Here is a 26,050-nt window from a genome sequence, read left to right as displayed (position 1 = left end):
AGTAGTACTGACACAGGCTGGCAGAGGAGAATTGGACCATCCTATAGCATTCACAAGCAGGAGGTTATCCAAGGCTGAGAAGAACTATTCCACCACCGAGTGCGAAGGATTAGCCATGGTATACGTGCTCCAGAAGTTTAGACACTATTTGCTGGGTGGCCATTTTAAGATGTATACAGATCATTTTTTATTGAAATACTTGGTCAATAAGCCTGTGTTGTGGGGGGCGAGGGGGGGGGGGAATTTGTAGGTGGTTGTTATTGTTCCAGGAGTATGATTTTGAGGTTATTGTGAAGCCTGGACGACTGAACACGGGACCAGACCATCTATCACGCATCGAAACAGGGGAAGAGCCCACTAATTTGGAGGAGGGATTGCCTGACGTGCAACTATTTGCAGTGTGCATCATAGATGGTCACTTTGAAGACATCATACACTTCCTAACGACAGGAACTACCCTAGAAGGCTACACCGTCCAGCAGAAAAAGGAGTTAGTGGTGCACGCGACAGAATTTTCTGTCATTGTCAGACATCTATACAAAATGGGGTCTGATGAAGTATTATGACGATATGTACCAGAGTTTGAAAGGAGCAGTATCCTCATGGACGCTCATGGGGGCATTGCGGGAGGGAATTACGCAAGAAGGGTGACTGCATAGAAGATTTTACACGTAGGGTTGTGGTGGCCAACCCTCCATTAGGATTCAAAAGCTTACTGCAGGGCGTGTGATGTGTGTCAAAGGACTGGCAGGCCATCGTGGAGAGATGAGCTGCCTATGAACCCACATATGACATTACAACCTTTCAAGAAATGGGCGATAGATTTTGTGGGACCCATTTAGCCCCAAGGAAAGAAGACGGGAGCACGGTACATTATCACTGCGACTGAGTATTTAACTTGATCGACGGAGGCACAACTTGTGAATGACTGCACAGGTGCGACCACTACAAAGTTTCTCTTTGAGTATGTACTAACGTGATTTGGGTGTCCAAATATTTTGATGAGTGATCGCAGTACGCACTTCTTGAACGAAACAATCAGCGTGCTGACAGAGGAATTTTAGGTATATCACCAGAAAAGCACACCTTATCAACCACAGGCTAATGGGATGGTGGAAGCATTTAATAAGGTGTTGGAGAACGCACTGACCAAGGTTTGCAACACTCATTGAAGTGATTAGGACCTGTGCATACCCGCCATACTATGGGCCTATCGAACGACATGCAAAAAGTTGACTGGATAGACACCCTTTAGGCTCGTATATGGTGTTGAAGCAATGATGCCCATCGAATACATTGTGCCTAGTCTATGTATAGCAGCACTCACGGGTGTGACAGATCATAGAGCCGTAGAAGAGAGGCTCACGTAGCTTGCTGAGCTTGTGGAAGAAAGATTTTTGGCTAGATTTCACCAATATTTCCAAAAGCAGTGTGAAAAAGCATGGCATGATCGACACATTAAGTTGTACACCTTTAAGGTAAATGATTTGGTTTTGTTATATGACAGTAATTTTGATAAATTTCTAGGGAAATTCATAATGCACTGGCTAGGGCCTTATGTCATTAAGGAGATTACTGATAGTGGAGCAGTTCAGTTGGTTAAATTGAATGGAGATCCCTTCCCAGGAAAGGTGAATGGTAGCCGATTGAAGCCATACACCGGTGATCTGGCCAGGTGACTATATGAAGGTAGCATAGTCTTAGCGCTCCAAGCAGCTGAAAGGAGGCGCGGGACTATAAACTACACTGCCCGAGTTGGGGAACTACATGATTGGAGGATTGTGTGGAACAAGGAAATGTCATAGGGTTCGCGACAATGGGATGAGAGTTGCGCTACCTAGGGAAAAATTGCGCAGGTCAGTTGGAAAGTGTGTGTTAAAGTCATTGTTCATGATTTGATGATAAGAATGCGGCCAAATGGAGTAGGCGGCCAGCATTTAAGATAGAATTTATGGGTAATATCCTTGGAAATCTACCGCCAATCTGGCCTATAAATTACCGGTGGAGGCCCAACGAAAAACAATTGGCATTTTGAATATTGAGTTGGTGAGCTCTTAGACATGCATGATCCGTGCATTCCTCGAAGCATTTATTGACTACCCAATATTTAATCGATTTCCAAAATCCAACCGCGATTTCATCCGTGATTTTACCCTAGGATCTGAAGCTATGGACGCTGATGCAGTGACAGCTAAGGGGGATGTACTGGAGGTTGTTATCGAGGTAGAGGGATCTGCTCCAGAGGTTGAAGATGTACTAGCTGAAGTCCTCAAGTCACCACAGATGCTTAGACTAAATCCCACCCTGACTAAGGAGAGTGTGAAGGATAAGGAGGGCAAGCAGGTTGTGATACTAGTGCATGCGTCGCTTAGAAGAAACCCACCAAAGGACAAGCCCACCACACAGGACAAGGGCAAAACCATTAACTTGGAGCCAGAGGAGGACGAAATTGAGGACATCCCAATGAATGATGAGGACTTGGGGGTGGAAGTGGAGGAAGTTGAAGTCGAGGGTTATGACCCTATCACTAAGTTGCCTCAATATGTACCTCCTCGCAAAGGCAAGACCAAAGTGCCGAAGGACATTGACGAAAGCAAGGTTGCCTTGCACATAGCTTTGCTACCGGCTGAGATTGTCTTTGAAGGACCGCGCTTGGGGAGGGTTCCTCTATTAAAACTGGAAGATTGAGACTTAGATAACCATGAGAAGTTCCCGCACTTGACAACAGTGTAGGTTTTAACCCCATACAGAAATTACCAGCATACGAATTCTAAAACACAAAAAATAAACAATGTGAGAGCATAACACATAAAACACATATACACAGAGATTTTCCCCTGGATCCCAAAACCGGGACTACCAGCTTGATTTTTCATTATGTTCCTTTCAATGTTACAATAAATATTTATACATGCTGAGGCATCCAATACCATGGACCGAAAACCATCGCATCCAATACCATGGACCGAAAAACCATCGCATCCAAAAAAACATGTGCGAAAGTCATGCACAAAACCATAGGTGGGTCTGCCCAACCTAACATAGGGTCCAAAACCAAAATTTTCCGGGGCGCTGCCCCAGACCCCATAAAGTGGGGTTACGGGTGCCCTTCAAACCCCCTGTTAACTACGTGGAAAGAATATAACACAACCCAACATTGTCCCACTTGTTGTTTTCTTTCCACACGGGGCCACAAGAGAGCTTAGTCATTTTCCCAGCCTTGAAATGCCCATTGTCTCTCTACACCAAGAGAACTTCTCAGAGCTCACAAATTTTGTTAATGCATCTGCAATATTCTTCAAAGTGTCCACCTTTACCAGCAACACCTTTTTGTCTTCTATCATATCCCTCAAAAAGTGATACTGAACATCAATGTGCTTTGTCTTTGAATGATATCCAGGGTTCTTTGCCAAGAAAATTGCACTTGGGCTGTCATAGTCTATCCTTATAGCTGCCTGTACTAACCCCATACTTGAACACAATCTCTACAACCAAACTGCTTCCTTGCTTGCATGAGTGGCTGCCATGTATTCTGCCTCTGTAGTTGATAGTGCCACTACAGATTGTTTCTTACTCATCCAACTAACTGCACCTCCAAATAGGTTAAACACATACCCACTTGTAGGTCTTCTCTGATCCAGATCTCCAACCCAGTCTGCATCAACAAAGCCATGAATATCCAACACTCTGTCCAATCCTGGTCCTCCTTGGTAGCACAAACCATAATCACTAGTGCCACGCAAATACCTGAAAACCCACTTCACTGTTGTCCAGTGCTCCTTCCCTGGTTCTGACATAAACCTGCTCAATACTCCCACTGCATGTGCAATGTCTGGTCTAGTACAGACCATTGCATACATTAGCCTACTAACTGCACTTACATATGGAACACGGGACATATCGTCTTCCTCTTCTTGTGTCTTGGGACATTGTTCAACAAATAACTTTACACCTACAGGAATAGGAACCTTCACCGGTTTACTATCTTTCATATTAAACCTCTGTAGTATTGTCTCAACATACTTCCTCTGGTTTAACGAGAGCTTCCTCTTTGCCCGATCTCTTTTAATTTCCATGCCCAGAATATAGTTTGCAGCACCAAGATCTTTCATGTCGAATTTGGAGGACAATTGGGTCTTCAAATACTGGATAATTTCTTTGTCATTTCCAACCAGAAACATATCATCCACATACAAGACCAAATAAATAACACGGTCACCAATTAATTTAAAATACACACAGTGATCTGCTTTGCTTCTGGTGAAGCCAAGTCCCCGTATAAATGTATCAAATTTCTGATACCACATCCTTGGTGACTATTTTAACCCATATAGAGACTTCTTTAACTTGCATACCAGTTCTTTCTTACCCTTCAGCGCAAAGCCTTTAGGTTGCTTCATGTAGATTTCCTCTTCCAGATCCCCATGAAGAAATGTTGTCTTTACATCCATCTGTTCTACCTCAAAATCAAAAGCAGCAACAATAGATAAAAGTAATCTAATAGAAGTTACCTTGGCAACATGAGAAAAAATATCGCCAAAATCAATTCCTGGCACTTGGGAATAATCTTTTGCTACCAATCTAGCTTTGTATTTCTCCACTTTTCCTTCTGCGTTTGTCTTCTTTTTGAACACCCATTTGCTTCCAATGGGTTTCCTTCCAGCCGGCAACTCCACCAGATCCCAAGCCTCATTTTTGTGCAAAGATGCCATTTCATCAACCATGGCCTCTTTCCAGAGTTTTCCATCCTCTGAATCCACTACTTCCTTCACAGTTCTGGGATAATCATCAGTAATAGACAAAGCAAAATTTGGGTAGAAAGCAGATGGACTATACCTTTCTGGCTGCCTTCTTTCTCGAACTAATCTTCTCACAGCCGGAGTTTGTGGCTCTTCTAATTCCTCCTCTGCTGTAGAGTCTGATTCTTCCTCCTTTAGCTCAAACTCTATCTTCTCAAGTTCCTTTGGTTTGACTTCATGTTTAATAACATCTTTCACCTCTCTGAACACCACATCTCGACTGTACACAACCTTCCTTGTTACTGGGTTCCAAAGCTTATAACCCTTTAAACCATCCTTATACCTAATAAAGATGCACTTTTTAGATTTACTATCCAACTTGGTTCTTTTCTCCTTTGGAACATGTACATATGCATCACATCCAAATACCCTTAGGTGTGAAAGAGAGGGTTTCTTACCAGTCCATACCTCTTGTGGAGTCTTATCCTCCAACGCTGATGAAGGTGACTTGTTTTCCAGGTAACATGTAGTATCCACTGCCTCTGCCCAAAATTCTTGTCCTAACCCAGCACCACTGAGCATGCTTCTTGCCCTTTCCATCAACGTCTTGTTCATTCTTTCTGCAACTCCATTTTGCTGAGGTGTATATGGAGTAGTATTCTGCTGTGATATACCAAACTTCTTACAAAATTCTTCAAATTCCTTACTGCAAAACTCTCCACAATTATCTGCCCTCAGCACCTTTATCTTCTTCTCTGTTTGGTTTTCCACCAGAGCCTTAAATTCTTTAAACCTGTCAAAGACTACAGATGTCTTCTTAAGGAAATATATCCATGTATTCCTTGAGAAGTCATCTATAAATGATACATAGTACACAGACTTACCTAGTGATGGAACCTTCACAGGTCCAAACACATCACTATGCACAAATTCTAATATATGTTTCGCCCTCTTACTACCAAAGGGGAAACTCACCCGATTCTGCTTCCCATATACACAATTTTCATAGAAATCAAAATCCAGAGAGTTATTACACATACCTTCTACCATACCTTTACCATGAAGTATTTGAAGTCACTTCTCTCCAATATGTCCAAGCCTTTGATGCCACAGCACGGTATTCTCTCCAGAGACCACTAGATTTTCTGCTCCACTTTCAGGAACCATAGAACTATTGCACCCATCAATAACAGTTCTACCTTGCAACTTATACAGAGTTCCAATCTGAACTCCCCGCATCAATACTAGTTCTCTTCGAACCATCTTGCAAGTATCCTTCTCAAACACTATTTTTACACCTGCATCATCCAACTTGCTTACAAAAATTAGATTTCTGGCCAATGCAGGAATATGTCGAACACCTGGAAGTGTTCTAACCCTTCCACCTTGCAACTTCAACTTTACTTTTCCACGACTAATGATTCTAGCCTTCCTGTCATCCCCCAAGAAGACATCACCACCATCATATTTCTCATACTCGCAGAACCACTCTCTATGGGGAGTGAAGCGAAAGGATGCACCTGAGTCAATCAACCATGCCTCATGATCTACATGTGTACTTGAAGAAGCCAAGTACACATCCCCACCTTCATCTGAGGTGGTTTTCGCCTCTACAGAAGGAGCCTCATCAGATCCCTTTCCTTTGTCAGGAACTTTAGATTTACAGTCCCTTTAAAGTGGCCTTCCTTTCCACATTTCCAGCACACCACCTTTACAGGTTTTCCTGGAGATTTAGTTCTCCCACTCAATGACTTATTTTTGTTTCTGTTCTGGGACCGTCCTCGTACAGACAAGGCATCACCATTCTGGCCTCCATAGTTTTCCATCTCATCTCCTCCGTCAGCAAAGATGAGAATATTTCATCAAAGTGCAAGGCAGTTGCATTGCTACCTATTGCAATAACCAGACTATCCCACGAATCTGGTAGAGAACACAACAAACTGATGCACTTATCTTCATCTGAAATTTTAATATCAACACATGCTAATTGACTTACCACAGTATTAAATGCATTCAAATGCTCTGTCATCAAGTCTCCATCCTTCATCCTTAGGTTATATAGCTTTTTCCGCAAGAACAATTTATTCACCAGAGACTTAGATTGGTACCAAGTCCCTAACTTGTCCCACAAAGCCTTCACTGTAGCTTCCCCTGATACATTCAGCAATACTAAATCTGAGACACACAATCGTATTGTGCTCTTTGCCTTCCAATCCAACTTCTTCCATTCTTCATCGGACACTCCCGTTGGTTTAGTACCTAGATCTACCGCGATCCACTGATATTTATCCACCAATAGATCCTCCATCTTGAGTTTCCAAAACTCAAAACTCTGACCATTAAATTTCTCAATCTCTATCTTTCCACTGCTCGCCATCTTCTTTCACCACCAGAATCGATCTCGCAGATCTTCCACTGAACAGGGTCTACCATAGGCCCGAACGAAACCCCTCAGCAACAAAGGCGTCCCCTTGAAGCCAAAACTGCTCTGATACCAAATGTAGGTTTTAACCCCGTACAGAAATTACTTGCATATGAATTCTAAAGCATAGAAAATAAACAATGCGAGAGAATAACACATAAAACAAATATACACAGAGATTTTCCCCTAGATCCAAAAACTGGGACTACCAACTTGATTTTTCATTATGTTCCTTTAAATGTTACAATACATATTTATACATGCCGAAGCATCCAATACCATGGACCGAAAACCATCGCATCCAATACCATGGACCGAAAAGCCATCGCATCCAAAAAAACATGTGCAAAAATCATGCACAAAACCATAGGTGGGTCCGCCCAACCTAACATAGGGTCCAAAACCAAAATTTTCTGGGGCGCTACCCTAGACCCCATAAAGTGGGGTTATGGTGCCATTCAAACCCCCTGTTAACTACGTGGAAAGAATATAACACAACCCAACAAACAGAGCATCTAATGTGCCGCGTTGTTCACATAACCACCGAGATGACTGCATTATAACCGTGGAAGTGGCTCAAGGGAGTAGACAAGACAGGTCTGCTCAATCTGCTGTGGGTGCCACACTATAATCACACACCCATTACTGTATTGGTCATCAAGCAGTTTCTATGCTTGGTGCATGATGGGTGTCTATGGCTGGAGGAGCTGATACCCATCACTGACAGGTTGATCCATAGGATCACGCGACTGCCCTATACAGGGGAGAATCCGGCCATGATGTTTGGCAGAAAAGTTGGCTAGTAGGCCCTTGCAGAGGCCATGAAGGAGAAATTCAAGCTTGTGAAGAAGTCGCGAGGCTATTCCATCTCAAGTATCTGCGACCATGCGGTCAAGGTGGCCCCGCATATTTTAGCATGAAATGTTATGAGGAAGTGTCGCGCAGATGAAGTGCCGGTAGCAGTCGTTGTTCTAGTGGCCCAATGTGATGAAGGAGTCTAGTTTAATTGGGTGCACTATCTCTGCGATGAGTTCCTTGTAAACTTTCGTGAGGCACAGGAGCTCAGCAAGACCTTCCACTATGTGTGGCTCTTGCTGTCTATTGTGCTAGTAGCCTAGGAGTTGCCGGAAGACAGTTAATTCCCCTCGGTCGCGCCGGACCTACCAGAAGCAGCAAAGTACGCTTTGTTGTGGGTGACCAAGGATGTTCAGTGAATCAAGGATAGCAAGATCTTCTGGATCTTGATGGAAATAAACATATGCATGGCTATTAATCGCAAACCGCGATTGTCACCTACTATGTTTACCAAACTGCAGGAGTATGCGGAGTTCAAGGTAGATTTTCATCGCGTATCGATCAGGGCATGGAAGGACCCTGAGTAGACATGGCATGACTTGCCTTACTTCATAATGGATGACGCGATTGGTGCATTTCTTGATCGTTGGCCGGCAGAGTGGCGCACTGCCTTAGACTTGGCGGTGGGGTTGAGTAAGTTCGCTGCGCAACCCAAAAAGGAGAAGGCCAAGCTCAAGATGGCACAGCTAACCGACAAAAGGAAGAAGGAGGCCACTGACAAGGCCCAGGTAGAGCGCGATACCGCCCAACAGGCGGAAAATTAGATAGGAGAAACAGAGCGTGGCTCTGACAAAGGTGCGAGGTCACCTTTGCCCGAAACAGAGGAAGAAATGGACAAGCAAACATACCAGCATGGAGCGGACCCATAGACGACATGGGATGCATCAAACATCCAAGAGAACAAGAAAAAGTGGGGTCACGGAAGAAATCAAAGGCCAACAAGACGTCGCTGGACCCAATCACCCTAATAAATGGACATTTGCATGACATTGGGGACACGGTGCGGGATGTCACCGTGGAGGTACTGCAATAGTTCGAGCAGTAGCAACATCAACTATTGGTAGCCATCCAGACGGGTCTGTAAGAGTTGCAAATCCACGCATCACAGGCCGGCACGGTGTCCACCAGCCTCGCTATCGATACTTTAGAAGCTACTGAGATGCTGCATGCAAAGGACTCTCGAGTGATAGTTTTGTCAGATGGAGCATTGACCACAGAAAATGAAGCTGACATGCCCACTGTCAGCACCCTCAAGGGAGTGGGGTTGAACTTGGCAGCACTCCGTGGCGATGTGCTCCACCTACTGCAAGAGTGCGCGATTCTCGCACCGGGTTGGCTAAGGTTCAGCTCCATAGATTGCAGATTTACAATTGAAGGCCCAGCCTTCAACTCTGCCAGAAGTAAAGGAGCAGCGTGCGACCACTATCACAGAGGCAATAACGGTGGTAGAGAGTGCAGTAGCAGACTGTACACGGATTTTTGAACAGTCGTTCAAGGTCCTGACGAGCCTACTAGAGGATCTTAATGTACAACGTTTGGAGATAGAGGCGCGATAATTGTAGCAGTGCTATGACGAAGTAAAAGGTATAGCATGCAACGTCGCTCTCACGTAGAGACTGGCGAAGCTGCAGGAGGCCAAAACATTGAAAGAATAGGTAAATGTAATGCAACACAAAGAGGTGGTGCTGAAGGTGTGCTTGAAGCCCTGGTTGGATGAGGCTTATTCGGTCACGAACTCTATTGAAGGTAAGCTTGCTAATATGCAAGCGACTCAACAGAAGCTTCAGGCTGACAGTTCAGGACTAGCGACAGAGAAGTTGGTTAAAGAAGTGAAGCAGGCGACCGCACAGTGCACCACCGAGGTTGCTGTCATATAGGTCAAGCTAGGAGGTCTTCACACCAAGATCTCTGCGCCCATAGAGTGACTCGAGGGCGAGTCACCATGTTTGTGTTGGGGGCCTATTGGGAACGGGTTCCCCAAGAGAAGTTTTGGGGCTTAAAGCCCATGTTTTGGGATAATTTTGTAATAAAGTTGCAAATTATACGCATTTTGTGGTCGCGGAGTGTGAAGGTATCAAGATTCATAAAGGGTTGTCTACCCTTATTTTGTAAAGTGTCAAGTCGGCTGTAAAGATCTACCCATGGTTCGTGGACCATTCGATTGTAGAAAAAGGAGCTAAGTAAGTAAGCTCTAAGTAGTGAATAGGAAAAAAGAAAAAGCATTGGAGTTTTGGTAGAGAAGTCTAAGTGTTTCGGGTCTTAGCGTAGGTAGAGGCTCTACAGCTTAGTGCGTAGAGGCCTAGCGTGGAAGTCTGCAGCTGAGTGCGCAGACCCCTGCAGTTGTGTGCGCAGGGCATATAGAGTCTGTATTAAACTGAAAGATATCAATAAAGAGAAGTATTTTGCAAATTCTGTGTATTTATTTCTTTTTAATGCACCTGATTATATTGCATTTTGGGTATAATTTTCAATGTTCATGTGATGCGCGAATATGTGTTGGTTAATTGAATGCAAGTAAGGATAACAGTTTACGCGATGCTAACCGTGATAGATTAATAATATAAGTAAAACACTTGAGATAACTTGGGAACCTATATAATACATTGTCATAGCTATGCTAAAGTACCTGGACCACGGGTTAGGGTTGCGTGAAGGTCAATTGTACACCTTCGCGGAGGTACTGAAGGGTGGAATAAAGGGTAAACTAACAGAGCCCTAAGCTTAACGACCTACGCAAAATTAGGATCAGAGGGTATAAACCAACATCACGACCATCTCAGGGTGCGGAAACTTGATTCCAGCATCCTCCCATACTGCTTCGGGTGGGACTTTGATCCATGCTCCACGGGCTGATGTCGAAAGGGCCAGTAGTGTAGGGATTTGTTTGGCTAACTAACAATGAGCCGGGGTCAGGCCATATAAAGACAACACCAATATAAGTGTGGATTTCACTCTATTATAAGAGTGTTGTATATAGACCATATTTTCATCCTAGGTCTTGAGATGCTTTTGATTATAACCCCTCAAAATTTGCACCAAAGTCCCCTTGAATAATTATGCCTACCCATTTATTTATGTATGAAACCTTGTATACCTATTTAAATTCATGTCCATCTTATACCACAATGTATTCCAAAATGCACTAAGAAATCTTGTGTTTTTATTTGAAATGATGATCCTCAACATCCCAAAGTGCACCTAGACCTATCCTATAAATAATGTTATTGCTTCTTTCCCACTAATTGTCTTCTTATAGGACATTAGAACACACATCTTGTTGAACCTATCAACTACCATGAATAGGTAGTCATATCCCTTCCTGGTTGTTGGTAAACCCCCCACAAATTCCATGGAAATGCTTTCCCAAGGATGACTGGATATAGGTAAGGGATGATATAGAACCACTTTCCTATTACTAGTCTTTTTGGTACAACAAAGCATGCATCCTCTTATGAAGGTAGCTACTTGTTCTTGCATATTGGGCCAATATGCATACCTCTGCAAGTTGGACACTATCTTCCCTACACCAAAGTTCCATGCAACATTAGGTGTGAGCCTCTCTAATAAGCTGTAATCACTCAACTTTAGGAACACTTAACTTATCCAACCTCTAGAGTAACTCATATTAGAGATGGAATTCAATTGTTTTCTTTCCATCACGGAAATGAATCTATCTTTGCAACTGTCGAAACTCCTCCTTGAAGTCCTCATCGTCAGAATATGCCTCTCTTTATGCATCATGGATGAATGGCTCCATGTGCATTACAGTTCCCAAAGCTATGATATTCGAGGTGGGTGGCCTTGAAAGCATGTCATCCAACTTGTTTTTTTTTCCCTTCTTATACTTGATCACTAAATGAAACTGCTTTAGAAATCCCATCCACTTGTAATTCCTAATTTGTTGTGGCTTACTCTAGGCCTGCAAGAACTATAGTGGCTGGTGATCTGTGTGGGTGTGGATTATTGTTTCCTTTCCCATTAAATAATGTTTCCACTTATTCAAATATTCAACCATAGGATATAACTCCTTGCCATATGTAGGGTAGTTAAGAACTACCTCATGAAATACTTCAGAATTTTAGCATATATGCCTTCCTCCCTAAATCAAGCATGCTCCCATAAATTACCAACTTACACCTACCTACAATTTGAAGGGTTGTTGAAAGTTTTGTAATGCCAAAACTAGTGTTTGATTGATCTTGTTTTTTAGCTCCTCAAAGGCCCTCTATTGACCCTTTCCGCACTCGAAACTATTTCCACTTAATGTTATGGTTTGGAGTGGTGCTGCTACTATTGAAAATGAATCTATGAATTTCCTCAGGTACTTTTCCACCCCAATGAAACTCCTAACCTTATAAAAATTAGTATGAACTAGCCATTTCATGATGGCCTCCATATTGGAATGATCTAATTCCATCTCTCCTCCACTTATCACATTCCCTTGATACGCCAAATATTGTTGTGAAAACTCACACTTCTTAAGATTTGCTAGTAGTTGGTGCTTCTTTAATATCTCCAACACCTATGTCAAATACATGTTGTTCTCCTCCCAGGTAGCACTATATACCATTATATCACACAAATGGACAATACCAATTGAATATATAAAAGCACATAATATATCATTCGTTAACCTCATAAACATAGTTGGTGCATTGCATATGCCAAATAGAATGACTAAGAAATCATAAAGTGGTTTTGAAGGTAAGATTTCAATTGTCTTGTTTTCCAACTCGAATATGGTGATATCCATGCTTTAAGTTCAACTTGGTGAAGTATTTCACTTGTTGCAATTGATCGAATAGATCATATATTCTAAATAGGGGGTGCCATATTCCAGGTTTGAATTTGACACAAGTGGAAAGCTATGTATCAAATAACTGCATTGCTTGTCTTGTTAAAGTTTAAACAAGATGTTGCATGCTCCCTTGGTTTTGATTATGTTTGATACTTCATGAATATTAGTTGAAAAAGAGTTTCATTTATTGAATCTTAAAGGAGTGCTTGACCAATCACTTAGGTCTATTGGTACTAAAGTCAAAGTTTGCTTTACTTTATTTTCATAAATGATGGGTACTTCTTTTACTAAAACACATGGTCAAACCCTTCCAATTGGGATTGCTTTAATTGACCAACATTCTTTGGATTTTGACTCATAACCTTCTAGTTCCAATTCATATAATTAAGCATTTGGCTCTATATTATCCTGTTGTTTATGGATTACCTAATAGAGTTTGTCTTTCACATCAACCCAAGCTTAAATATAAGGATTCCCTTCTCATGGATAAATGGAAAAAGACAAGTTCTCTACTATTTCATTTTAGTTTCATTCTTTCCCTCTAGATGAAAATTGTTTCTTTCATTTTCCAATGCTAAGAACATCCAACCAATTTTGTATATGTAGGTATCCCTTTGACCAAGTCTATAACTTCAAAGTCAATGAAAGCCAATATTTCCATGATCATAGTTTGTATAATATTTAAAGTATTGATTGTTTCCAGGAATATTTGATATTCCAAATTTAAGTAATTTTTAGGTTAATGTAGTGTCAATCTACCCTATTCTAGTTAAGTAACTTGATGTAGAATACTAACCTGATATCCAATGTTGACCAAAACCTATTTACCATACAACCATTGATTTGTAGGTCAGCTTGTGGGTCATGGTTTTCATATACATTTTCTTGGTTGAGCTAGTGAAGACCCTTGAATGGTCATTGATCCTTTTTGAATCCTCTTAATATATTCATCAGTTTAGTCAATTGAACAATCAATTTTTTTTCTTTTACTAGTTCTAATAATTCTTCCAGGAGGTTTTCCATGCTTGAAATTGCCTTTTGGTTAGAACATTTGTCATATTCATTAACCTTGAAGAAGTAAATGGAATTTCTCATGAGCTCTTCCTAGTATTCAACATTTGGATAATGATTTCTAGGCCTCCTATGTCAATCTACATATTTTTTTTTTGGGGAGGGGGGGTTTGTTCCTGCCTTAGATATAATGACGACATGAAAGTTTTTAAAGTTTAACACTTCATTTACATGAACCAATTGGAGTAAGTTAATATTTCTCTTTTTGATAACATTTTATAAAATTTATGGACAACCCTCTAGAGAGTGATCTCCTTGTCTACATATATTACAAAAGTGAAGGTCGATTCTCTTTTTAATGCAAAATGAAGAGGCATATTTTCATATTTCCAACATGTAAATCAATAGATTCAACCTCGGGCATAACCATGATCTCTTCTGAATCCCCCATGAAATCTTACTCCTTATTACTAGCTCTACCTTAATAACCATTTCTTCTATCTTCATAGGCATTTCCTCTTGGCATACCTTTCTCAATTTAATGGTTGGATAACTAGTTTTTTTTTCTCAATTTAATGGTTGGATGACTAGTGTTTTTTTTTTTTTTTTTTTTGGCGCGTGGTTCATAGACACCTTCGGTCAACAGGTGGCGCTACGTCCACTGGAAAAATCTAGGTTTGACGCCCTGCGGCCTACTGCAAGACCTGACCCCAAGAGCTTTCGGGAATTGATACTATGAGCTCCCATCTGGCGAGGCCCCGTCTTGACCAATTGAGCTAACCCTTGGGACTGGTTGGATGACTAGTTATTGTAGAGTGTGTGATAATTTGTATTACAATAATCATTTATCTTGAAACCTTGAGTTGAGTGTGTAGCATCTTTAAATATATCATACATATGCTTTGCACTCCTAATATTATAGTAACATATTTTCATGGTGTGATAGTTCAATATTTGACATAATATTTAATATTCAAGATGCACCTAACATATGCCTTGTTTGAAGGTTTTTGAAAATTTACTATTATCTTAAATGTGAACTTCATTCATGCATTTGGTACACCATAACTCATTCCATTGGAGTGAAAATTTCTTAAGATATTTATCTAGCTCCACAAATTTTTCTTCTAGTCCTTTTTCTATCAATGAAAAGGTCGATGGGTCATCATCAATAGTTTCAACACAATAAGCCTTTTTTAAGGCTTATTCACACATATGCATTCCATGGATAAGTAATGGCCTGCAGATACTTATCAAGATTCTAACCAAATACAACTGGACAAGGAGGAATTCATCAATTTTATACAAGATTTTCATTAACAGACCCTTGGACCTTTTGTCACATTCTTGTATTATCTCTCCTATCATTTTTTATTTACTTGATCCTATAGGATACTACATGTTTGAAATGTTGAGCCTCAAAGAATGAGAGGAATCTATTCTTTATCCCAACTTTGTTCTGGTGTATTTTTTTTAAATTCTCCAACCAAGTGAGTTCTATTATCCTAAAAAACCTCTCAAACTGGGCCATTTTCCTCTATCCATTATTTATATCATTATCATCGCAAAAAATTTCCGAGCCAAACCAATTCTTCATTAGGTCTTTTTTCTCCCTCATACAAGGAATGTGACTCAAACACATGGTTTTATTAGTCGGATACTTTAGTATTTGGATATTTTGAATGGTGGTAGTGATCCAACTTTCTTTTTGAACAAGTTCAACAACTATAGTGTGAGTTTATCTAGATCACTTGTCTCATCATAAGGATCAAATTTTGACTTATGTGATTACTCAACTAAGAAAGTACCTTTCTCACTTTATAGTTCATAGATTGTAGTTGATTGAAATAGATCATCACCTTGACATTATTTATCTATGTGTTTAATGAGTCGATTCATCTACGCATACGACTCTTCATCGAAGCTATCTGCAAATTTTATGTATTCTTCTATAATTAACAAATTTGTCAGGATAGATTTTGCATAAGATCTCTGATATGGAGGAGTACATTCTAAATTTATTCATAAAAGGCCTTGGAATAAATAATTATTATATTTCTATAAGAAGTCAATCACTCATGCTTCCTTCGTCATCTCTCCTATGCCAAACTAGGGAGGCTTGTAAGCCAATACTTCGCTACTAGTCTAGAAATTATGTAATTGTGGGACTTGTTATCGTCAGTACTAGAGATTAGAGTAACACAAGTCCAAAGTCAATAATTTACATGTTATCGGATTACCTTCCTAAGATAAGGGTTAATTAAATACTTTTCTCCTTTCTACAATTGTTAGGTTATGCCTCTCCAGTATGGATTTCCTTGAACATTCTTAGATGAGTCACATGTGCCAATGACCTCGTTCTTCAGTCTTTCCTTTCATCTCAATTGATTTGACATCCTTGCATCACTCATATATTGTCTTTTCATCTATCTTTTATCCGTTCAAATATTTTGTATATTAGTTAGCATCTTGTAATAATGCATTTGTCTTTTGGGATGATTTGATGGAATCTTCATCAATAATGTACTCTTGCATATTTCTGGTTGAGAAACTCCCTTTCATATTGTCTCCAAGCACTGGTCAATGTTTAACTTTTCAGAGTGTCTCATAGATACTTACCCTCCATTTCCATCCTTGAATTACTCTTAATTATTTACTTAGAAAGTAATCTCAAGCTTTACTAGTATCTTTATAACAAGATTCTAAAAGCTACTCCTGATTATATTTTCCTTCTTCTTCATTAGATCTAAATGATTCATGTAGTGTTTCTTAATATTGAACTATATTATCAATCCCCTTTGACTAGGACGAATTTATGTAATAGAGAAGGATTGTACAAAAGAACCCTTCATGGAATTTAGTGTAAAATTGTTCTTTCAGCTTAGTTGATTGAGGTATGGCCCTTGAGTGCTTGTTATTCACAATGATCTCAAAGTATATTTTTGTACCACATTTGTATATTCATCCTTCCCCCTCTTCATGATATTTGATATCAACCACTCAATAGTTGTGTGTTGAAACACTAGAATGTTTGCCAATGTATTTTTTCAGTTATATGTGGATCAACTCTTTAAATTTTCCATGATTCTATCGGGAAAACTACAACCTTCCCTTTGCCAATGACAATCAATTTCTAAATGTGTAGTTCATTAGATAGTTGCTTACATTTCTCCTCTAGTAATCATGTATCTATTATAGGATAAACATTAAATGCGCATCAATAAATCGACTCGGGTTTAGGAATGATTGATAATCAAATGAATGTTGTAATCTAGTGAATTGTATCCATTGTTTACCAACAGTTCCATACACCAAGATGATCCTAAGTAGATATATACATGCAAGACAGGTGAAAGAGAGGATAGTGGAGAACAAAATTAGTGGTACACCAACCTAATCACCTTTGTATTAGATCCATAATATTCACTAAGTTCGTTCTCATTAGATATATTCATATTTATACTAGACTCTTGATAATTACAAAGGATAATTGTCTAAATTAACTTAATTGGTTAACCTAACGAACAAGTCGATTTGACTAGAAGGTCAACTTGACATACATATTGACTTATAGAGTCTAATTGGCTATCTCAACTTATGGGATTAGTCAATAACCACCTCTAATAAGATGTATGATGCAAATCCCACTTATATACAAAAAATATGTATTAACCCATGGAATAATTAAGTGAACATTTCAATATTCAATGGAATTGAAAATATTATCTCATTAATGATTTGCAAGTGTACTACACCTTGATACCATCTCAATACATTGAAAAATCATAATAAGATGCTCAAGATATAAATCCATATCTATAAATTTTTAATTATTTGAATATTCCAAAATACACATTTCCTTTTATATAGAAATGATATATTAAACAACCAAGAAAACTCAATTATTAAAATCTAATATTATGGATATATATATGTGGATAAACTGATGACAACATTGCAAATTTTCCCTAACATGCAGGGAGAAAGAATATTATTTATAATGAAAGGTATCCATAATAAATAAATGGATATATGAGATCATAATGTTAGAAGGGGTGTTGTTGAGCAATAAGTCTCTTTGTTTTTGGTAGGAAAGAATTGTTCATCAAACTGAATTCAAAACAATTTTCTCATAGCATAAGTTTAACTATGAACAATGAACCAGTGAACCCTGGAGCATTTTTTATGGAATTTGAATTTGAATCCCTTTATGCCAAAATGGAGAACATAGCCATCTGTTTTTAAGGGAGACAATAGAAAAGGTTTTCATTATTATAAGCTACTCCTAAGGAAAGGATTTTAATTTTGAACAATGAGCAAGTGAACCATGGAGCATTTCTTATAGAATTTGGGTTTGAATACCTATACCAAAATTCAAAACGTAGCCAAATTATTTTAAGAGAGGCTATGGAAAAGAATTGCATTATTATAAGCTACTCCTAATGGGATGCTTTTCCTCAAAAAGTCACTAAATAATATTTCTTTTATTTGAGATGGTTGATGATATTTTTTACAACATCTTGACAAAAAGGTTCTCTATGTAGGAAAGCATGGGCCAATGCTCAATCAATTAGACAATGGATTTTTTGCCATCTTACTTGACTACCTTCTTTTAATCCGATTAATTATTAGTGAAAAAATGATAGTCATTGTATGGATGCAGTGATAGTTGTGCATAGGCCAAAAATCCAAACAAAGATGTAATATTTTACAAAATATATCTTGTTAACAAGTATAATATGCAACATTGTTGCTTAGTACCCTTTTATATAAAAAGTAATTGATAATTTATTAGTAATTTTATTCTCACACACACACACACACACACACACACATATAGATGTATATAATTTTAACATAATATACTATTAAAAAATAATATAAACATTTAACATAATAAGAGCTTCGTCATAATATTTTCCATCATAATTTTTATCTACAACTGGATTAAAACTTTATCTATATGAAACCTTATTTTAGATTTAATTTTATACATATCAAATTTTATTTTAAATTTTAAATAACCTAATCATTCATATAATAGTCTGGCAATAGATAGAGGGCTAGAGATTATGTACCTCTATGTTCCACATCATGAATATAACTAGCATTTGCACCAAATGTTGTAAAGGAAATGCTGTAAGGCATAAATTCTAGAAGAATCGTGACATATAGAAAATCACTCAATATAAAAATTAGTAAACAAAATGCCATTCAAACAAATATTTACACAATTTGGCCATCAATATCAACCTCTGATAGATTTCATGGGCAATGTGCATGGACCTGCCTCCTATTCTTATACTCATACATCCTGGTAAATAAATGACCAACTTATGAGACTTTGCAGAAACCAGAGCTGTTGTGGATGGATTCTCAGACAAAACAATCTCATACCCATCTCCATATGAACTCATTCCTTCTGCCATCATCTGCCAAAACATGGCCCCTACCATCAACTGCCAAAACAGGCCCCTCCACCTGCTCCTCCCCATTTAGGAGATGCATATACATGTTTATAAACCACATCAAGTAAAGGTTTCCCATACGAATTGGTTTTTTCAATATCCTGCTTCCATCTTCAAGGTGACTCTTTATCCAACTCTACAAAAATGAAAGTTGGGTCTCCTCATCTACCCTAGCAAAGCTTTAAAAGTTAAAATCACAGTTCAATATATTAGTGAAAACTCAAACATTATGACCAAGCAATGAACACTTGTTACTATAATAATGAACTGCATGCCTATAAGATTACATGAATGAATGCAACAACTGTTGTGACTCAATCAATTTCTGTAAAAACACCACATCTCGAATATAGATTGAAGTCTAGAGAATAGATCTAAGTTTGTAAGAACCTATCAATATCAAGCTTTTAATCACTCCTATACAATATAAACATGGGAAGAAAAGATAGAGACTTACCATATGACAGGATAGGAATGAACTGTTGCAAAATAAAGTCATATGATTTGGTTATTGGTGATGAAATTTGTATTGATCTCTCTTTTGTACTCTCCATAAAAACCTTCCAAACCAGCCTCGAGAAGATGGTTTCCATCATCTATGTTTCTCATGACACCACACATGGAAGAGATCTAACATTTTCTAAAAAAAGTCTTCCATACACTACTTGAAGAATTCAAGGAAGGGCCATCCTATTTTCCACCTATTTTCCTATACGAAACCCTCAATGAATATTTAATACATTCACCACCAACCCTAAACAACATAGGAGACAATAACTTTTCATGTTATTTGTAGCTTACCTATAATATACTATAAAATTTAAGAGACAAAATTAATCTAATAATGTAGAGACAGGTATGGGAACACCATAATCACCATAATTAACACACGCATTCATGGTTGACATTAATCATCTTTATCCTAACAATTGAAGAGAATTCAAAGGGGATTAATAATAATCAAAATACCAAAAGTTAATCAAAATACAAGAAAGAAAAAGTTAATGAAAGTAGAAGAAGAAGTGAACCGAAAAGGTAGAAGCACATATTGTGTTTATGTCTGCGATGGGTTTAAATCTCCAAAAGCATACTATACTTAATGAAAAGAGTAAAGAAAATCATATAAACATTTTTTATTAAATAGTCTCATATTTGTTGAAAGAAATAAAAATATGAGAAGATGAAAATAAAAAAACACTGCCAACAGCGTAAGCGACTCTACGGTACTATACGCATTGATTTCATTGAGTATTGAGTCATGAATCTTTAGGGTTGAATTCTCCATTTGGAAATCATTCACCTGATTTCCTCATTGCTTAAATCTGTGTCTCCATGCAAGCAATTTTCCTCGTTGCTTCCTCCCCTTGTGGCCTTCTCCACCCAAAAATCGTATTGGTAATGTGTCGTTAGTGTAGTCACTGAGTTGGTTGAATTTGGATTTTTGTCGCGCAATTTGCTTTTTTACTTTGCATTTCGTATCATAGTTGAAATTGGAATTCTTGGTGACAAGAACCACGGCTACTGACAAACCATTTTTGGTATTTGTTGGAAAATAAATACAATAAAAGGGCATTTGTGGTTTCAAATTTATTGTTTTTTTAAATAGGTGTTAGAGGTTGAGAAATGTTAAAAGTTGAAAGTTTCAGGAGTATAAATAAAAAAAATAGATAACTTTTTCAAAACATGTGATATATGATTAATGGTTTATAACTACTAGCAATTGTGTAGATAACTTTTTCAAAACATGTGATATATGATTAATGGTTTATAACTACTAGCAATTGTGGCAGATGTTGCAATTAAAAATTCACTAAATTAAATGACTCTATATGGGCCAAGTACTCCCAACTCTAGCATGATTTGTGATGAGCATATTAGTTGTTGACTCATGTTTTTGGAGTTAAATAATTTTATAACATGCCTTTGTTAGTAATAAGTACATGATTTTATAAATATAAAATTCATTAGTGGTGTACACCACACTCAATAGAAATGAGGTCACATTAATGACAAGGGAAATTTTCTTTTTAGTTTTTGTTTTGAAAATGTTCTTAAATGATATAATCACATCATTGTAATGTAGAGTACACATTGGATTAGGGTGTATTACTTGTTTCTAGTAAATTCATTACTATAAAATTGATCCAAAACTCCAAAACTTATAATAGTTAGATAACAATGAAAAAGATTAATAATGTAGTTTAAATTGTTTAGACCTCCCTGTTTTAGTAAACATATTTTTGGATAAATTTTATCCCAAATAATACAATCTAAAAGTATTGGAACGAAAGATTTGAGTTGTTGAATCTCTAAAATGAAGTGTCTAGCAAGTTTTTCAAAACTTCCCATTAATTTTGGAAATAAAAAATATATTTTAAGTACTAACAAAAAATACTAAAACATAATTATGTCATTAAATTTCAATGAAAAAAATAAAACTTTAAACACTTTGACTTCTTCAAAATTAAAAGAGAAAAAATTTAAAATCATAAAATTATTAATTATATAAATATAAAAAAATTAAAAACAGTAAAAATACTAATATAAAACATCATTTAAACTTTTCTTAATTATTGTAATGATATTTACTAAATTATTAACTAATATGAAAAGAATTTAAATAAAAACACTTATTAAAAATATTAAAAAAGTAATTTTTTGTTTTTAAAACAATAAATACAAATGTTGAAGAAATTATTAAAATAATAATATGAATTTATTAAAATGGTAAAGAAAACATTTTTAATTTGCATATCTTGATAAATGCTATATATTTAATATAAAATATTATATTTGAAATTTCTAATTATTTTCTTTCTAAATTTAATTTAATAACTTATTTACTTATTATTTATCTAATTTATAATCTATTTGAAAAAAAAAAACCTAAAATTAATATATTCTAAAACTCCAATCAATTCTACCTCAATTATCTTGAATTACAATAAAACACATCCCTTCCACTATAAATAAACAACTACATTCAATGATATTAACAAAAACAATCTAATTATCGAGGATGAAAACCACTTCCTCTTAGAGTGCCCCGTGTACAACCACATTAGATCTCAGTTTCACAATCTTTGTTACAACAGTGACCTTCCTAGCCTTTTACAATGTCAAAATTATAGTGAACTCAGGAGACTTCTCTCCAAGCTTTTTGAGCATAGGAATAAAATCTTAAATCAAAATAAATAATTTGTTTCTTTAGGTGAATTAAGTTTTTCCAGATACAACACCCGGCGGCGACCCTTAGGGTTTTTTCTTTGGCTCTGGCTGCTGCCTGAGCCTGCGGCGGCAGGACCTTCCGCGGGTGGGGGAACTGGACGCCCTCCAGGCTTCCATCACCTGAACCTCGTGGGTGCTTGCAGCGGCGGGTAGTTTCAGCGGTGGTATTGAGGCCTGCTACCTGCGGTGTTCCTCTTAGGTGATTCCGGTTTTGAGCTGAGCGGCGGCGGTTTCTTTCCTTGAGCTTCTGCATCAACAGCCCTTTGACTTGGCGGTACCTGCGGGGGGGTCTTGGCCTCTGTTTTGTGCTGCGGTGCTGTGTGGGGCCTTACGTTTTCGGGCCTGACTCTTTCTTGGGGGCGAGGTGGCTGCCCTAGCTGCCTCTGCCCCCGAATCGACCCGCCTCTGCATATTGGGACCTTTTCGGGCTCCACTGCTGTTGCTGGGTCCTTTTTTTGGGTCCTTTGCTAGCCTTCCATTGCAGCGCTGGAGAGTGTTGAGGGATCTGCAACGATTCGTGCCGCTCTTCTCCGGCTGTCTATGACTGGCTTCCTTTCTGGCTTCACTGGATAGATGTGCGGATTTCTGCGGGTTAGTGGTGGAGAGTTGAGGGGATGGGGGTATGGCTCCATTTCGTGCCTCTTCCCTCTGGTTACATCATTTCTGCACATCCCACTGGAGCTATCGATTATTTACTGTTTGTATTAGCTTGTTAGGGTAGGAGTATACTCCTGTTGGGGTTTGCATACCCGGTTTCTGAGCTAATGTTTTTATATACTGTTCTTATTTGCTATTTTGGGTAGGAGTATACTCCTGTTGGGGATACATACCCTGTTTCTGGTTGCCCCCTGTGGGCTTTACTCGCCTTATTTCTGGAGGCCCTGCGGGCTGTATCTGCATACTTCCCAGAAGTATTGGTTATTGTAAGTGGTATTTACCACACTACTGCATATGCTTGGCATCTACAACATGTAGTCTCTATTATTTTCTTTTTAATAGAAATTACGAACTCTATTTTCCCCGGAAAAAAATTTTTGTTTCTTTAGGTCAGATAAACCAATATTTGGTCTTAGACGTTAACCATCATCTCATCATCATCATCAAAATATATTAATCAAAAACTACATCTAATGATTTAGAAAAAACAAAACTATAAAATATAAAATGCAATTTAAAAAATTTTAGAAACACAATAAACAATTACTTTTTTACAATTATATTATATAATATTTATTATGTTTAATATCGTAAATTCATTAATCTAAATAATTTTTTATTAAATTTCAAATTTTAAACCATCAATTTTATTTGAATCACCAAAGTACTTGACAGAGGATGCAACCATGCGTAACAATGCACACACGCCTATATCAGCACACACATTCTGATTAAATTTCAATTTATTGCATGGCTGTACTGAGTATGATGGAGCATCGAATGACTAAGCAGTAGGAATAGGATTTTATAACAAATGAGTAGAGTTTTATCTTCCTAGCAAACGCAGTAATAAAACGAGCATGTGTGAGAGCAATAGAGCCATCATAATTTCATTTTAAAATATATGGTAAAATTTCAACCAAAATAGAGTACATACGTCATTTTTATATATATTTTTTCAAATAAATATTTTATATAATATTTTTATATATTACAATGTTAAATTAAAGCTCATAAAATTACAAAATAGAATTTTTGAATTTTTAAATTTCTAAATATAATTTTAATTTTAAAAAAATTATTTCAATATAGTAATTTTTTTAATAAAACAAATAGTCAATATCTTTTTGACTTAAAAATCGATTAAATCGATTACAATATAATATGCCTAGGCAAATATAATAACATTATATATATATTGATAACATTGTATATATTGATAGAGGAATCTTCCAAATCCCATTATATCTGCGATACTAATCCAGTGTTTGCAATCTTTCACGTCCTGTCACACTGCCTAGCCGTCCTTAAACGTCATGCCTGAAGCATACCAAGTACCTGATAACATCTTCAATATAATGACCACACGAAAAAATCAATTCTCTTTTACAGGTATTTTCAGAATCAAATTCTGCGAAATCATGGACATCCAATGAATTGGAGTCATGCGAGAGTATTGATAGAGTCATGGAGTCACGCAGGAGGAGTCACTCACGGTAGAAATTTCAAATCTAATTTGGCAGTTTCTACAACTCAAACTCTCATGTTCGCTTGGTTGAAATTGACAGGTAGGGAAAAAATTTCCCTATTGCTTAAGTAAATCACCCGGGCCACGTCAAATTCCATCCATCCATGTGCGGGACCGCGTAATTAAGCCTGCCTTTGCCAATAATTGCCACCTTCGCCCAACTGGAATAAGATCGCTCGAGAATAGTTTAAATATAGTTAAAAAATTGTAATTTTTTTTTTTTTATTAAAACTGTGAAAATTAGAGAAGATCTTCACAATAAAGAGATGTAAAAACCCTCCAATATTACTAATGGATTTGTTTTGAAATTCAAACAGGCCCACAATATTTAAATGATTCAGAGATGCTATTAAACTCCCTAAAATTGATCAATATTTGCAGAATCTAAATGGGAGGATGAAATTTAATCTTAATACAAAGCTAAGCCTGTTGGTATTAAATGAATATCATTATCTATTTAATGTCATTGAAAAACTAATTATTGGTATTAATTATATTTATTTATTAATATAATTGAAAAGCAAAAAGTTTCCATCTTTTAAGAAAATCAAATAAACACTTTTATAACTAAAGTATGTCATGGCGACAGGGGGAGAGAACGCTGCCCCTGCTACTGCAATGTCATTATTGAACAATGGGGAGAGATAAATCCACACAAGAAAGTTCCTAGGCATAGGACGAATAAGTTACAGGATTGCAAACGGGGATGGGGAACATGTTGGATGGAACGAGCACTGGAAGTCTGGTTTCTACATTCCTCAAGCAACAATGATTTTAAAATACAAAATAATCTCCTCAAGATTTGTCGAAAATATGTAACCTATACTTTTTTAAACTATGTAGTGCTATAACTTCGTTTCTAGTTAGAAAGGTTATGTCATGATACAGAAGACCTTTCAGCAACACCGATATAGATGAGATTGAGCACGAATGTGAAATGGAAGTCTGGTTTCTACATTCCTCAAACAACAATAATTTTAAAATACAAAATTATCTCCTCAGGATTTGTCGAAAATATGTAACCCATATTTTTTTAACTATGGAATGCTATAACTTCGTTTCTAGACAAGAGGGATCCAAAACCCAACCGAGAAGAATGAAAGAATGAAGGTTGTTCTGAAAGCAATGAAAGCAGCGAACAGTTAAAGAATGAAGTTGATGTTGGGAATTTCTGATAATTCCAAACAAAATTGACCAAAACAGAACAATACTCTGTTTTAACACAGCGGAATACGGTGTTTCAGCAATGCAGTTTCGTCAATTGTTGAATGCAGTGTTTCTGCAACGGCGCTGAAAGTGGTGTTTCAACAACACTCTGTTTTGACGTCTCGTAACAAAAAAAAT

Source organism: Pinus tabuliformis, chromosome 4_2, assembly GCF_031772625.1.
Source record: "Pinus tabuliformis cultivar Carrire ecotype Pingquan chromosome 4_2, CPIR1, whole genome shotgun sequence".
In the NCBI taxonomy this organism is placed as follows: Eukaryota; Viridiplantae; Streptophyta; class Pinopsida; order Pinales; family Pinaceae; genus Pinus; species Pinus tabuliformis.
Note: the sequence above shows the minus strand (reverse complement) of the source record.